The sequence below is a fragment of the Canis lupus genome, chromosome 1, assembly GCF_011100685.1.
Source record: "Canis lupus familiaris isolate Mischka breed German Shepherd chromosome 1, alternate assembly UU_Cfam_GSD_1.0, whole genome shotgun sequence".
Taxonomy (NCBI): Eukaryota; Metazoa; Chordata; class Mammalia; order Carnivora; family Canidae; genus Canis; species Canis lupus.
In genome coordinates, this window is record NC_049222.1 from 122,507,799 (window position 1) to 122,521,747 (window position 13,949).

The 13,949-nt window shown below is 51.2% G+C and overlaps 1 long non-coding RNA gene across 2 annotated transcripts; it reads right to left on the reverse strand.

The window, feature by feature from the left end:
• Window positions 1-6,292: 6,292 nt before the first annotated feature.
• LOC102153234 lies at window positions 6,293-13,360 on the reverse strand. Of its 2 annotated transcripts, none has more exons than XR_005353245.1 (6): window positions 10,831-13,360; window positions 10,568-10,738; window positions 9,493-9,564; window positions 7,589-7,694; window positions 6,772-7,018; window positions 6,293-6,490 (listed from the first exon to the last, which is right to left on the reverse strand). It is a non-coding gene; the product is annotated as an uncharacterized LOC102153234 (long non-coding RNA). The 2 variants fall into 2 exon arrangements; XR_005353246.1 differs by having other exon boundaries at window positions 10,464-10,738.
• Window positions 13,361-13,949: the final 589 nt, after the last annotated feature.

Genomic DNA, 13,949 nt, shown 5'->3' on the forward strand with positions numbered 1-13,949 from the left:
CTTAGCATAGCTTTGATGAGCATAATTCAAGAATATTATTTAAAATGTTTAAATGTTGGACACCTGGTGGCTCAGGCAGTCATGTCTCTGACATCAGCCGTAGCAACTTCTTTCTAGATCTGTCTCCTGAGGCAAAGGAAACAAAAGCAAAAAAATAAACTATTGGGATTACCCCAAAATAAAAAGCTTTTGCACAGTAAAGGAAACCACCAATAAAATGAAAAGACAACCTACTGAATAGAAGGTATTTGCAAATGATATATCTAATAAAGGGTTAATATCCGAAATATATAAAGAACACACACAACTCAATATATTTTAAAAACAGACCAACAATTCAACTAAAACATGGGCAGGGGATCTGAATAGATATTTCTCCGAAGAAGAGATACAGCTGACCACGGGAATATGAAGATACGCTCAACATCACTCATCATCAGGGAAATATAAATCAAAACCATAATGAGAATGGCTAGTATTGACAAAGCAAGAAATAATAAATGTTGGTGAAGATACGGAGAACACTTGTGTTACGTTGTTGGGAATGTAGAAAACAACGAAGATTCCTCAAAAAGTTAAACACAAAAATGCCATACAATCCGATAATTCCAACACTGGGCATCTACCCAAAGTAAAGGAAACCATTAATCCAGAAAGTTATGTGCACCCTATCTTTCTATGTTTACTGAGGTATTTTTAAAATAGCCAAGACAAAGAAAAAACCTAAGTGTCCATCAATAGATGTGGCATATACATACAATGGAACATTACTCGGCCATAAATATAAGACGTTGTCATTTGTGACAATGTGGATTAACCCAGACGGTATTGCGTTAAGTGAAATAAGACAGATAGAAAGACAAATACCATATGATTTCACTTACATATGGAATCTAAAAAACAAAACAAATGAATAAACAAACAAAAAAAAAAAACCCGCAGAAATCGACTCTTAAATACAGAGAACAAACTGGTGGTCATCAGAGGGGAGGTGGATGGGCGGATGGACAAAACAGGTGAAGGGGATTAAGAGGTACAAACTTTCAGTTATAAAAGAAAAAAGCCACAGAAATGAAAAGTACAGCATAGGGAACATAGTCACTAATATTGTGATGACACTGTATGGTGGCAGATGGTGAGTAATATATAGACGTGTCATATCACTACGTGGTACGCCTGAAACTAATATAACATTGTATGTCAGCTATACTTCAATAATAAAAAAAATTAAATAAAAAAAAACTTTCAACAAACTAGGAATACAGGGGAACTTTCCTAAAGTTCCCTAAAAAAAAAAAAAATCTACATGTAGAATCATTCTTGATGGTGAAATAAACAGTAAATATTTTCCCCCAAGATTTGGCCAAGGTAAGAATGCTTTCTCCTGCCACTTTTATTCGAGTCCACTGAGAGTTCTTGCCATTGCAAGAACTTTTAAAGAGTAAAGTGAACTAGAGTAAAACTAAAATAAAAATCAACTAAAATGCACAAATATTGCAAAGGAGAAATAAAACAATCTGAATTTATATGATTGTTTACATAAAAAATTCCAAATAATCTACAAAACAACTGCTAGGACCAAGATGAGAATTTAGCAAGGTCCTAAGATAGACAAATAATAACTAAAAATCAATTATATTTTGAGATACTAGGAAAAAATTAGAAAATGAAAAATTTTAAATATCATAAAATGGCATTAATAAATATAAGAAATTTGGAGTAAATACAACATAAAACATGCAAGTCTTCTACAGTTAAGACTATGGAACACTGTTTAAATAGAGACATACTCCATTTCCGAACTGAAGTTTGAATACAGTTGAACTGTCAATTGTCCTCAAGCTTATCTATAAATTCAAAGTTATGACAGTGAAAATTCCAGCGGGATTTTTTCATAGAAATTGACCAGCTAATTGTAAAACACATATGGAAATATAAATGACCTGTAAGAACTAAAGCAACTTTTCTACGGTAAACAAAACTGGAGGATTTGCATGACCTGATTTCAAGTCATCCTCTAATTGCAGTAATCACACAAGGAGGTGTTGGCAAAAGAATAAACAATGAAACAGAATATTGAGTCCAGAAATAGATCCACATGTATATTTTCAGCTGCTTTTTGACAAAGATGGCAAAGCAAGTCAGTAAGGAAACAGGAAGTTTTCAGCAAATGTAACTACTGGGCATCCATTAGAAAAAAAGAACATTGACCTCACATCATACATAAAATTGACTTGAAATGGATCACATGCCTAAATATAAAGTTATAAATGCTAAAAATTCTAGATGAAAACATAGGAGAAAATCTTTGTAACTTTAGGTTGAATAAAAATTTCTCAGAATATAAAAAGCATGAATGATAAAGAAAAAAATGATAGTCTGCACTTTATCATAATTAAAAAGTTTAGCTCTTGGGAAGTCACTCTAACATAATAGAAAAGTTGAGGGGCACGTGGGTGGCTCAGCAGTGGAGCCTTTGCCTTCAGCTCAGGGCATGATCCTGGGGTCCTGGGATCGAGTCCCGCATCGGGCTCTCCGCAGGGAGCCTGCTTCTCCTTCTACCTGTGTCTCTGCCTCTCTCTCTGTGTCTCTCATGAATAAATAAATAAAATCTTAAAAAAAACATAATAGAAAAGTTGAAGTCATAGACTGTAATAAAATGTTCTTGATACATATATTTCTCAAAGCACATAATCCCAGAACACAGAAAAAATTACAATCAGACATAAAGAAATAAATAACACTATAAAAAATGGACAAAATATTTCAATAGACAATTTATTTTAAAAATATGCAAATAGGGCAGCCCGGGTAGCTCAGCAGTTTAGTGCCACCTTCAGCCCAGGGTGTGACCCTGGAGACCTGGGATCGAGTCTTACACCAGGCTCCCCGCATGGAGCCTGCTTCTCCCTCTCCCAGAGGCAGAGTCTCTGCCTCTCTCTCTGTGTCTATAATAAATAAATAAATAAAATTTTTTAAAAAATTAGAATATGCAAATGACTAATCACATGAAAAGATGCTTAGCAACACTTGTCAATAGGGAAATGCAAATTAAAACTACATGCTTAAAGTGGCTAAAATAAAAAAGTGCTGATAATAACAAGTGCTGACAAGGATATGGAACAAATAGAGCTCTCACATACTTCTGGTGGGAATACAAACTGACATATCTCTTTTTTGTAAAGTTAAATACACATCTACTACCTTGCGATGTAGCCATTCCGCTGTGGTTTTTAACTCAAGATAGAGTAAAACATACATCCTGGGGTGTATAGAATGGCTTACAAAGATATGCATACCCTAATCCCTTGGAATCTATGAATATGGCAAGAGAGGGTTGCAAATGTAGTTAAGGGAGATCACCTTGTATCATACAGGCCAACTACTATCTTCTTTGTTTTTGAAGATTTTATTTATTTATTCATGAGACATACACAGAGAGAGAGAGAGAGGCAGAGACCCAGGCAGAGGGAGAAGCAGGGTCCATGCAGGGAGCCCGATGTGGGACTCGATCCCGGGACTCCAGGATCATACCCTGGGCTGAAGGCGGGCGCTCAACCGCTGAGCCCCTCAGGGATCCCCCCAGGCCAAGTATTATCAAATGAGGTCTGAAAAGCAGAGAATTTTGTGCAGCTGGAGGAGAGAAGTCAGAGAGATTCTGAGCCTAAGAAAGATTTGATGTGCTTTTGAGGCTTTGAGATGTAGGTGGCCAGGAACAAGAGCCAGGGGGCAGTCTCTAAGCCCAAAGGCTGGCCTGGCCTGGGGGCTTGCCTCCATCCCACATCCCACAGCTGCAAGGAAACGGAGGAGCTTGGATGCTCCCCACAGAGCTTGCAGCTGAAAGCCAAAGGGGCCCAACTCCATGATTTCCACTTCATAAAACCCTGATTAGAGGATCTCGGTGAGCAATGCTGTATGCAGACTTCTGGCCTGCAGTATTGTGGGGTAACGGGCCATTGTTTTAAGCACTAAGTTTGTGGTAATTCATTCTAATGGCAATAGGAAACTGATAAATGCCCACGTAAGACTCGGACACAAACGTTCATCATCTATTCGCAATAGTCGGGCTCTGGAAGGAAGGTAAACGACCCAACGGATGAACTGGTGGACGAAACGCGGTGTGTCCATACAATGCAAAACTACTTGGCCATAAACATGAACAAACCACGTGGATAAATATCACAATCATTGTGCTGAGTGAAAGACGCTGGGCACAGAAGCATGCGTACTGCACACTAATTCCACTTACGTAAAAATCTAGAAAATGCAAGCTCATCTCTGGTAACGCAAAGTAGGTCAGCGGTTGCCGGGCTGGGGTTGGGGCAGAGAGAGAGAGCGGAACTGCAGAGGGGCGTGAGGAAACTTTCGGGGGTGGTGGAGATGCTCTGTATGCCGGGTGTGATGCGGCTTTCAGGGGTGCGTACGTCTGCCAACCTCACTGGAGTGTGTGCTTTAAGTGGACGCAGCATGTTTTTTGCTATGGAGATTGTACTTCAATTAAGTGGATTAAAAATAAGAGTCAGAGGCTAAGGGGTGCCTTCTAGGAGTTTTTGAAAGAAAGCCATAACAATCTTGGCAGAACAACTTTCCCTTCATTGGAATTACCTTAAATTTGGAGACTAATCCAAAGGGAACGACCATAATTTCAACAGCAAGTTTTTCTGTTTAGGAACACAGTAGGTCTTTTTTTCATGCTGCGGGACAGTCTAAGCAGCATGGCTATTGTCTAGTCTGTACTGATTTAGCTGGATTCGCCATTAAAATACTCTGGGCCGGGTGCCAGGGGGAGGAGATGGATGGTGGCTGGAGGGGCAGGTGTGCTTTCACTGCTTTTTTCTCTTTTTCAAAGATGTTATTAAAGATACTTACAAAGCAATATCCAGACTCCAGATCCAGCTGCCAAGGAGCCCCTCTTCTGCTGCGGGTACCGGCGGGGGCACAGCAGGCGGCCCTGGCTTCCCGCCTGCTGCTCCAGGGTGAGTGTGGGGGGCAGTATCTCACCTCTGGGTCCGCAGCTCACGCGGTCAGGCGGGGCTTCTTAGGGCCAGTGGTGGCGCTCGGGTCCCAGGGTAGCACGACCTCGGTGCCGGTGGCCGCGTACCCCGCCTGAGCAGCGCACGGTACACGGCAGGTCAACCAGTAGATCCCGGGGTCCCCGCTGCGGACCGCCAGGCCATCCACAGGCCCCGGACACCAGGGCCTCACAGCCTCTGGTGGCACCGAAGCACCCAGGCCTCCTGGGGGTCCCTAACTCAGGCTCGGCCTGGCCAGGGCTCACAGGCCCCTCGTGGCCACCCTTCCGGCCTAAAGCCCTCCACGTGCTCGGGGAGACCAACCCTCCTGCAGCACAGCGGCCAATTCCCAGACCTGCCAGCCCTTTGCACTGGAACATTCTGCGTCCTGGTGGACGAGATGACCCGTGTCCTGGTGGTGCGACTGGGACCTCGCTCGGCCCCGGGGTAGCCGTCTTCAGCCAGCGCCCGAGGGAGAGACCTGCTCGGTTCAGCTTTGAGGACGCCCCGGGCTGCAGGCGTCTTCTAGAAAATTCCCGCCACCGCCAACCTGCCGCCACAAGGGAGAGGCTGTCAGGCGAGCGAGGCCGACGCGTGGCTTCAAACCTGGTTGTTCCCGGTCACAGGCTTCTGAACAGCCTCCTGGTGAGGGGTGTGCAGTCGGATTTGGATGCACGGTTTCAACCGGACAGTTACAAGCGCAGACCTTCCAGGGAGTGTCCTCGGCCCCTGGCTGAGTTCGGCGACACTCAGGCCGCCTCTTTCCCACAGAGGCGACGGCTTCCCGCCCCAGCATTGGCTCCCGGCCGCTTGCCTAAGACGAGAGGCTTTTCCAGCACCCGTGGAGCTTGCCCTGATCAGGGCGGCCCGACCGTGGCTGCAAGCTGACATCCCAAGGGCAACCCCAAACCCAGAAGGACGATGTTCCAGTGGAAAGTTTCCCAGCTGTCCACGTCCCTCAATGGGACAACGGGAACACATCCCACAGGATGCCTCACCCGGGCTCCTCGGGATGAGCCAGACCATCCCCAGAGCATCCCCAGTGCGTCCCCAGTGCATCCCCAGTGCATCCCCAGAGCGTCCCCAGTGCGTCCCCAGTGTGTCCCCGTCTCCCTCCCCGTGGCCTCCCTCGGGCTTCCCGAAGCCACCTCCCGAAGGAGCAACCTGCATCCAGTCCTCGCCTGTGAGTCTGCTGTATCCCGGGGTATCATTTCACTGTGTTTATAATAAGACATACACAAAATACACGTTTTACAAGGACAAGACAGAGATAAACAATATTTAAAATAACTTATTTATTAACAACATAATCTTTTTGCTCTCACCCAAATATTAATTATGATGTTCTTCGTGAGTGGCAATGTGATTAAATGTGCTTCATTATTTTTGAAAATCTTGATTAACACTTTGCGAGGCAGCAGCTCCGAAGCCTGGTTCTTGATACTTGGTTTAATGACTTCGACAACTGAAAAAGGCACCTGAGAGGTACAGGTGGGTCCAAATGGGCAGCAGGCATCACTAGGTCACGTGCTCACTTTCCACCCCGTCTACCAACTACGCAAAGGTTTCTCTTAAAATCCAGCCAGCAAATGCCCGTCCCCCACCCCGTGTGGGTCAGTGATTTCGCTCACTAATTGGAAAGAGCTGCAATTTTGTGTTTTCAACTAATAGGATCAAATCCCACAGAAATCATGCATTTTGGAAGACGTGAGTCTGCTTAGACGAGTGTGGATATTTGCCAAAACTCATCAAACTGTACCTTTGAAATGGGTTCCTTTGAAGGTGATTCAATACCGCTTTTTGGGTAACCGAAAAGTTCAGGTGACTTGATGGCGCCTTGATGGCTGACAAATTGCTTCAGGATGTTCCCCGGGGAAACTTTCCAGGGAAATTCAGGCAAGTCACCTCGATGGTTCTCTCCTGTCTTGAATGAAGCAGAGTTTTTCTGCTTTTTTCGGGCCTGGGAGGCCTTGCAGAGCAGAGATAAGGCCGGGCCGTTGGGGAACCTAAGGCAGAAATAAATCATCTGTCAGGTGCGGCTCCCACAGCAGATGCTTCCTTTTGGTGGTGTCAGCCTGACCCGACCCTGGGCCCTGCCTCCCCTTCGTGGGTCTGCCCACGGGTAGAAGGGCCCCGGGGAGGAGAGGCCAGTCGCCCGGGCTGCTGCCCGGAGAGCAGATGGAGGCCTGCCAAGAGGGAGCGGGAGCTCCTGCAGCACCGGCCTCCAGCCAACCCCCCAAGCGGAGCTCTGAACGGCTCCCCCGCCCCACCTGCCCCTCCTCAGCCGCGACAGGGAGAGGGCGCACTTTCCTCTGCCACCCCAGCTTCCGGAGAAGCTCCGCTCGAATTGAAATGGCACTTTGGGGGGCAGCCCAGGTGGCCCAGCGGCTTGGCGCCTGCCTTCGGCCCAGGTCATGATCCTGGAGACCCGGATCAAGTCCCACGTTGGGCTCCCTGCATGGAGCCTGCTTCTCCCTCTGCCTGGGTCTCTGCCTCTCTCTCTGTGTCTCTCAAGAACAAATAAATAAAAATCTTAAAAAAAAAAAAAAAGAAAAGAAATGGCACTTTGGACTCACCCCCTTTCGACAAAAATGAAAGCGTCACCCCAGGCCTGATTGCTTGCAGGAGGAAGACAGACTGGTCTGCTCATCTGCTTTGGACCCCACGAAGCTGAAAGCTGGTCTGAAAAAACAAAAAACAAACAAACAAAAAAAAGCTGGTCTGCATTATCTAAACTCACGGATTAGCCATTACTTTGCCCATTTTGCAGATAAGGACACGGAGGCTGAGTTATTTGCCCGAAAACCACAGGAGCTGTGCCTCCTACGGGAGCCCAATCTCGGGAGGGAGGAGGCCGATGTGAGGATGGGGCGGGTTAAAAATTGCCAGAAAAGGCACATGAGGCTTCTAGCAGTTGGGGAGAGAGCCATTAAACCAACCTCAAGCTACTATTTCACACCCATGAGATAAGAAAAAAAAACGAACACGTAATACCAAGTGTTGGAGAAGATGTAAGGAACCCCTCAGGCGTGGTGGTGGGAGTGCACAGCTGGCACTTCTGGATGTACTCCCTAGAGACGCTGACACGTGGGACACTCGCTAACCGACTCACGCACGGCCTGCCATGAGGCATGAATATACCGCATCGTGTCATCTGCTACTTTTTGCATTAAAAAAAAAAAAAGTCTGGGGCAGAAATGGCAAAAATGTTAAAAATGTTTGTGATTTTGCATTATTATCTGATTTTTAAAAAATATTCGAAAGTATAGGTGATACTTTACAGAAGTTCAGCTGAGCCTGGTGTGAAATTACACCAATGGCCCCCAGGTGTGGGCCACATGCCGACCCAAAACCAAATCTCAGAGCCTCTGGGGAACTCCTGGTCTGGAGTTGTGCGCCAACCGACTCCTCCTGATGGTACCAGGAGGCTGAGGGAGTCCCTGCCGGCCCTTGGGGCTGGGGGCTGGCGCTCTGGTCGGGGCCTGGGTCGTGGCCCCGCCCCCGGGTCAAGGGCACGGCCCCTCCCTAGAGATTAGAGGTGCATGATGTGAACCCCACTCCCACGTCCTGTGAGGAGTCCCAGGGCCCCGCTGCAAATTCTCCTGCTCACCTCTGCAGAGGTGCTCAGCTTCTGCTAAGCTCTTGTTTTCAGCCCTGCACCCCTGAGTCTAGCCCTTAGTCCTGCTGCCCCCCCCCGCCCCCCCCGCCCCGGCCCAAACACCGATGTAGCTTCGGCGCCAAGGCTTCCCCTTCCCACTCCAACACGTGGAAAGCCAAGGTCATGAGAGATCCGAAAGCCCAGAGACAGATCGGGGCGCCTGGGTGGCTCAGTCGGTCACCCATCGACCTGGATCTCAGCACGGGTTTTGAGCTCAGGGTCGTGAGTTTGAGCCCCGTGTGGAGCCTGCTTAAAAACTACAACAACAACAAAAGCCGGGCAATGCCGGTGAGCTGGGAAGACCAGGGCAGGCTTCACGGAGGTAGTGGCTTTGGAGGTGGAACTTGTGGAAGGAAACGGCAACGGAGGATTCCAGAGGCTGGGGAAGGTGCTAGAGGACTAGCACATTGGGGGGCGCAGCGGGAGCAGGGCAACTCCACGGAGGTAGGCAGGGCCGCCCCATGGGGAGCCCCGGAGGCCGGGCAGGAGGGGCTTTCTTGCCCGAAGGAGCTTGTGTTTGCGGTACTAGGCTGGCATGGGAACTTGCTAGAATAGATCAACCCGCGCGCATCTGCAGCCACTCGTTGAGCCACACGCGGGGCCGTGTTCCCCACGAGATGCCCACCGTGTCCGCACCGGGACCACCTCCTGCAGGTGAGCACCTGCGCCCCACCGGCCTCCGCTGCGGCCATGGAGGGCTCCCGGGGCAGGGCGCAGGCAGGGCCCGTCCGTGCTCCGGGAGCCGCCCTGCAGCTCTCTGCCCGGCTCCCCTCAAGCAGCGGACGCCACCCCCCTCCGCACTGCCCCTCAGCGTCCCTGTACCTCTCTGCTTCTCTCCCGTCACTGGCCAGGACTCTTCGGGTTGCAAGTGACAGGAAACACAACTCAGAGTGGCTAAGGAGGGAATAAAAAGAGAGAAAAAGAGGGGAGATTCATGGGCTCCGGCAACTAGAAGGTCGGGAGCTCCAAGGGACTTGTTCTGTCCTCGGTGTCAGCCCTGTGCGTGCGGCGGCCGCGGCCTCTGCTCCCAGGACAGCCCAGGAGCGGCTCCTCCTTCCTTGCAGTTCCAGCAGAAACCCTCAGGACCACACCTGCTCGCGTCCTCGCACCCCCACCCACGAGCCCATCACAGGGACTAAGGGATGGAGCACTGTTGGCAGGCCTGGGTCATCGCCCGCTGTGGATCCAGGCAGCGGAGCGGCCCCCAAGCCTTAGAGGCCGAAAGTGGGGACAGAGGGGCTCTTGGAAGGAAAAGGAAGGTGCCGTTATCTGAGGCAGGAGCGTACGTGACGTGCAGGAGGAAGCAACACAATTTACACACTTTCTGCCTCATTTCTATGCTCCCCAAGTCTAGGGAGGGGCCAGCACGGGGCCTGGGGCATCCTCGTTCTTGGTGTTTGGAGGACAGATGGGTGGGTAGCTGGGTGGTGGGTGGGAGGGATGTTCGCTCGGGATGCTCGGCCGGAGCTGGGCTCTGTGCCACGGGACCACTGTCTCCCCAGAGCAGAGACCCCAGCATGGGAGGCAGGAGGGCAGCCTTCTAGAAAGATGACAGGAGAGGGGAAGACCGGGGTCTGGATGGGGTACTAGGATAGGACAAGGCCTGCAAAGTGAGTGGTGAGGCCCGACGCCTCCTTTCTGAGGGGAAGCCCTTTATAAAAGGAAGCCGGCCCTGGGTGAAATTGCCGCGCAGGCCTGTGTGAAGCTGGTCAGGGACCGCGCGGCCATGCTCGAGATGAAGCGGGGTCAGGGGGGGCTCTGCAGCGGGGATTCCCACATCTGGTGCTGCTTACCTGCTTTGGCCCGGCTCCCGGGCCTGGAACCTTCCACCAAGATCACTCACAGGCCAAAGCTGGGACTCCCCGGGGCCTCTGAGCATCTGTTCCTGAAGCCTCACCTGCGGGAGGAGGGGGACATCCGCCGGGCAGGGGCTTCCCTGCCTTGTCCTGCCTGGCTTTGCCCCGGCGATGGGGGTGGACGCCAGATGCCACGGCCCCGGAACGCTCTATGCACCCCTCCGGCAGCTTTTCCAAGGCCCCAAGACTCCAGACCTACGCTTCCAGCAGGCCTTGAAAAAAGTCAGAAAACAAAAGACTGAAAAAAAAAAAAAAATCTTGGGATGCAAGAGTGAAATACCGGGTCATGAATATGGTAAGTTACCTTATTAGAATTTGCTGATTGATTGATTATAGACTCGCTAATCCCCTGGATTCGAACGTACCTGAAGAATAGGTGAAAACTTGTGAATTCCAGTCAAATATTGTAGGACACTGCCTAACTTGTTTTCTTTAAAGTGACTTACCCGATGATTTTTGGCTTTAAATTCTACATGAATATTTCATAAATATCCCATACATTTAATATTTTAACAATTTTACATCATATCTACAGTACTTTAGTACCTGACTTGTATATTTATGTGACTATTGTTAGAAGTGACTAATTGGGTTTGATTAGCTCCATCATTAATATTCTGTCCATAATTTAACATGCTTCAATAAAATACCCTAAAGCAGTGTAATGATTAGATTTCAGGAATATGTGTTTTGCAATTAAGTTCCTCTTGATTTTGATATGCAGATGAAGAAATGGTGGTCTCATTTAAAAAAAAAAAACTGCCCTTATTAACTCAGCAGTATACTCTGAAGATTAGGTAAGAAATCCAAGATTTTCTCTTTGTATATGCTAGTTAAAATGTATTTCAATCAAGCCTATGTGGGCAAATCAGATTTGATTAGTTTAAGTTCACAGTCATTCTATCTAAATGAATAATGTGTCACCTAACATTGCAAAAATTTGATTAATAGTTTATCAGTTAATTAAAAACGGGGTTTAATTTTTCTTTTTTAGGAAAATGCAAGGTAGATATTCCTTGTGTTCATCATAAATGCAAATTATTTCAGCTTGAATCTATTGTTCCTTTTTTTGCTTCTTAGCCAACTGGCAAGAAAAATAAAGCTCTTGAAACTATCTCTGGAAGAGAGGAGTCTGGAAACTTTCTTTGCTCCCACCCGTGGCTGTCGCTGGGGTCCCGGCTGCGAAGCTCTTTCTGGATGGAGCCGGGTTCCAGGCCTTAGGTTCTCCGAAGCATTTTAGCTCCGTCTCTCCTCCCAGACCCCGGCCTCGGGCAGCCGTTGGCCACAAGATTTTTTTCTAATGACAACTTTTTTCCACCTTGTTTGGTTTAATCTGTCTGTGGGGCAGGAGAAGGCAGGAGACCAAAGGTGCCACTTTCCCCAGGAACCTGAGATCCAACGCCCGAGGGAAGGAAACCACCCACCTGTCCCTGCTGTCCTCCCTGGGGCGGGATATCCACACCCCCGGGATTAGGGCTTTGAGGCACCTCCTGTGCCCGAGGAGGAACCGTCACCGAAGGCTGCTGGGCACACTGAGCAAAGGGTTGGCTTTTCCAGGCACTGTCGGGGGGCTGGATCGTGAGGCAGGGACGGAAGGAGCCCAGGCCGCAGAGGGCCAGTGAGCTGGTTCTGCTGCAGGGAGAGGTCCTGGGACCGGGGACACGGCAGAGAGCGGGCCTCAGGCCCCCAGACGGCGAGGAGCTGGGCTCCATCCACAACTTCCCTTGTCCCCTACAGGGTGCTAGTCCCTAGATTGCAGCCGCTGGCACTTCCCACAGGCAGGACGGGCTTAGCTGCACGATGGGGACAGCGGATGCCAAGGGGGCAGGGGCAGGGCTTCCCCGGCGCCTCCCACGGGGTCCTATCCATCCTCCCACGTTCGCCGTGAGCCCCGCGAGCACCTGCCGTCCTCAGCAGGGATCAAGGGTCCACAGCAGCAAATGCTCAGGGCACAATTGTAGGTGCTGTGGCCGCTGCCTGAACAAATCCGGCCACGTGAGGGACAAGAGAAAAGTCTTGATGGCCTGAGTGGGCGGGGTGGGGCGCAGTGGAAGTGACTGGGGAGCAGGGGCAGGTGGCCGAGGCTGGGCTGTGGGACTGCGGTCCAGTGGCCGCAGGGCTCTGCACACACGGGGAGCCTGAGCTCCCCCAAAGGGCCCCGCATCACCCACGGGCAGCATGTGTGGTTGCAGGCTCCCGGCTGCGCACAGGAAAAGTCACGCGTGCTCGGGTGTGGGAGCCTCCGCGCTGGACCAGAGCACGTGTGGGCATTCGGTTCTCTGGGAAGGAGAGGAACCAAGGCCGTTCCCGCTGGCTTGATGCTCCCTGTTCTAACCCCCCACGCACAAAAAGATGGGGATGTTGTGGCAAGGAGGGGAGTGACAGGCAGTGCCCGAGCAGGTGCCTGGTCACAGCGGGCTGGGTTTGGAGCCACAGCGTGGTAGGTCTGACCCCCAGCCTTCACGGTGCCAATTATCCCTGTCACCCACCGCCTGTCTTCCCGAGCTGGCATCTCTGCTGCAGCTGCACCGAGAGCTGCTCCCTGGACCTTAGTCCCCCCGCTCAGAACACCCCCTGCCCTCCAGGAGCAGCCCCAGCCTGGTTTAGGCTCTGCAGTGGGCACGCAGGTCAAGTGTGCACCCGAGCCACGCCTGGGCCTGATTGGCGTGGGGTGTGCTGTTGTTCTGGAATGGGGAAGAGCAGGTGCCAGCATCATAGGGCCACCCCCCGGCCAGGTGGTGACAGTCCTGCCCAGCCAGGAGCGAGGTGGGCGTCCTGGGAGGAAGGTGAGAACCGGATTCTGAGCCTGCCGGCCAGGATCTCCCGGGCTGAGCCCCGAGGCACCTGGAAGGCCGCTCCCGCAGGGGAAGAAGAGCCTCCCCCCACCCCCATCCCCCCACCCCACCCCACCCCACCCCGCTCCGGGCCAGGAGAGAGCCAGCCGGGAAGGAGCAGGTGTAGGACCTGGCACTTGCTGCCACTATAGGGGCCGCGCACTGACCGCATCCCCACTCCTGCCGCTCAGTCCCGGGGGAAGGGAACAGGCCAAGAGCTAAGTGTTCTCTGTCATTTGGGCTGCCCGGCTTTCCAGAACGTCCTCCACGGGCTCTGGGACAGCGCTGGGCCATGGCAGCGGGGGGGGGGGGGGGGTCCCCAGGAGGCCAGGCCTGCAGCAAGGCCCCGGCCGCCTCCCCACGGCCCCAGCCCCTCAGCCTGTTCCAGAAGGTTCCGGGGGCGGCAGCCGAGGTCTGGCCCCAGCACCTACTCTCGGCCTCCGCCGGGCCCGGAGCCAGGCCGTGTCTGCTCTCCCTACCTTCCCCCATGAAGGCCGCAGGGCGGGCCCGGGAGGGGACGGAGGGGACGGAGGGCCATCGGCCCCCCGGCGAGCGTTCCTGGGGGGCACAAGCCAGGCTGCCGTCCGTG